Below are 2,969 nucleotides of genomic sequence, written 5' to 3'. Positions count from 1 at the left end.
TTCACTTTGTGAATTATCATCAAATGTTACTAATGTTACCTGTTTAAATATAGAAAAATTAAATTCCTAAAAAAATCTAATGTGTGTGAACTTTTATTGCAAATTTTAAAAGTCATAATTTATTGATGGGCTGCTCTGCTCTGGTTGAAAGAGTAGAAAGATGATCTACTGTGATTAAATAAACACTAATTGGCCATTTTGTCAACATGCAAATCTAGGTTTTATCGATTTGATAAGATTGATGATTTGAGAAGAAAAGAAATCCCAGTCGATTGTTTAAAATACAGACATGTTCACTGTTTATCTTTAATTAAATAATTAATATGTCTCATTTATCATTACATTGTTTTAACAAAAACTTATATTTTATTCTGGCTAAAGAGAAGCAATAAACCAGTACTAAAATACTGCTTTAAAAACATATATTAATTCAATACTTTTAACAACAATAACAAAAAAACAGAAAATTTAAGTCAAAGAAACATCAAATGTTCCTAATGTTCCCAAAGTAAATATTAAAAAATGAAATATAAATTGAACACAACTATTTTCAATGATGATTAAATAATTATCCTTCCAATGTCACTGATTTAGTTCTGCAGATTTAACCATAGACTAGAATCTGTTCTGCTGTCTGTCCTATTGACCGATCTTATAGTCGACTTTCTCTTTGGTTTCTTAGTCTTTGTTGTTAACAGACGACATACATCATGTATTTGCTTATTGGGAAAAAACAAAAAATGTGAAAAAGGAAAGAGAAACTAGTTTATATATATATTGAATCAAACCAAGGCACAAATCTCTGTGTTTATTATAGAATTACAGAGGTATTTCAGCTGGATATTATATATTTAGCCCTGTTGTCCTTTATTTCTCTAAAAAGAACAGACACATATTTAAAACATGTGGTCAAAATTCTTCATTTGCTTCTATCATTATGCAAATGATTGGTTCTGGTTTAAAGTCTTGATTTGATGCTGTCAGCTGCAGAAGAAGAGAAACTCCCATCAGATCATCTTCATCACCAACATGTTCTCTGTAGCTCTGCTGCTGCTGGCTGCTGGATCCTGTGAGTCTGACTGAAGGAGAAACATTTACAGCATGATGATCCTTAACTGACTGTCTATGTATTGATCCTAAATGTTTTCTTTACAGATGTATCATGTGAAACTATGACTCAGCCAGCATCTTTAACTGTGCAGCCTGGTCAACGTCTGACCATCAGATGTCAGGTCTCTTATGATGTGGGCGACTGGACAGCTTGGATCAGACAGGCTGCTGGGAAAGGACTGGAGTGGATTGGGATGAATGATAGAGCTGGAAATTTACGCTTAAAAGATTCACTGAAGAACAAATTTAGTATTGATGTAGACACTTCCAGTAGCACAGTCACTCTGAATGGAGAGAATATGCAGCCTGAAGACTCTGCTGTGTATTACTGTGCCAGACAACCACAGTGACACAAACAAGCAGCAGAGCTGTACAAAAACCCCTCAGAACATTAATGTAGAAAAAGAAAATCACCAAAGGGAAATGAAAGTTTGACATATGCTTTTTTATATATAATGATATTGACGTGAAGTTAACATAAAATAATGAAATGATAAGATTTTAATAAAGAACATATGGTAAACACACGTCAAATAGCTTTAAAAAGGAAACAAAGCATATTTATAAGGGTCTACTTTTATTTGCATATACTTTTGAATGTTAAAATTGCAGTTCTCCATTGATCTTTTACCCAAAATGTTTTTAAAACACAAAGTTGTATCCAAATTTTAATATAGGATAAAGTTTCCCATGAACTGGAGCACATACTCAGTCCAAGTCCCTCCCTCTTCTTACTGATGCAAATGACCAATCTCTGCTGTGTATTTCAGTGGTTACTGTGAGGCCATTGGTTGTTCAAAAACTACATGAAGTGCATTGTTTATGCAGGCCTGAAAAGGGCAGTAGAGACTGATGACACCAACACAGACTGAAACAGAGAGATATGATTTATGAAAGGAGTATAGATTTTTTAAATGTTTTTCATTGTAAAAAATCAACACAAACCTGTTCCTAAGATACTGCCTTTGAATGGATCAGACAGTTGAAGAGTTATGGTAAAACTATCAGAGGACGACTGACTGTAAATGACCTTAAAAAATTGAAGACATAAAATGAGGAGATCTGAAGCTGTTGATTATTTCAGCTTTATTATAATTACATAATTTTTTGATTATCAAATAAAAAAAATGTGTTAGCAACTGTCTCTTCAGGAGGTACTCGCACCTCTTCACTTTACAAATTTTATTACACCACAGACTCATGTTAATATCAACATAGAAAGGTTTTTAAAATTAAATCAAAATAGAATAGCATATACTGACATACGGAAGCTATGTTTTCAGACACTTTTGAATTGTTAAAAAATGTAAAAGTTATGTAATTCCTTAAAGGGGTCATAGAATGATTGTCATACAAAACAGTACAGAACAATTAAAGGTGTGTGAATGTTCTCTGAATGCACATTACATTTTTAAAGTGTGATTAAATGTGGTTGTAAAAAAAATATTATCATTAATATAAATAAATACAATTTCAGTTTAGTATTTCATACAATGTTTATTTTATGAAACCTATAGAAAGACCCAGTTATGGATGCAGTTTTATTCTCAGTCAATTCTGAAATAGTAAAATATTCTAGTCCTTATAAAACTTTAATTTCAAGTAATTATGAATAAATAATGAGTTTGGAAAAATATTGAAAACAGTGGTTTATGTCTATACACAAAAAGCTGAACTAGAACATATTTGTCGCTGAAATAATAAAAAAAAGGTTTTAATGATAAAGTTACAACTAGTTCTCTTATTTCACTGTTTGTTTCCTGAACTAGAGGAAGAAAGAAGAAAATAACCCTGATTCATACTGAATCAAACCAAGGCAAGTATGTGTGTGATTATTAAACAATCACAGGGATATTTCT

The sequence above is a fragment of the Cyprinodon variegatus genome, unplaced genomic scaffold (assembly GCF_000732505.1).
Source record: "Cyprinodon variegatus isolate N-32 unplaced genomic scaffold, C_variegatus-1.0 Scaffold1566, whole genome shotgun sequence".
Classification (NCBI taxonomy): domain Eukaryota; kingdom Metazoa; phylum Chordata; class Actinopteri; order Cyprinodontiformes; family Cyprinodontidae; genus Cyprinodon; species Cyprinodon variegatus.
This window is presented reverse-complemented; position numbering follows the sequence as displayed.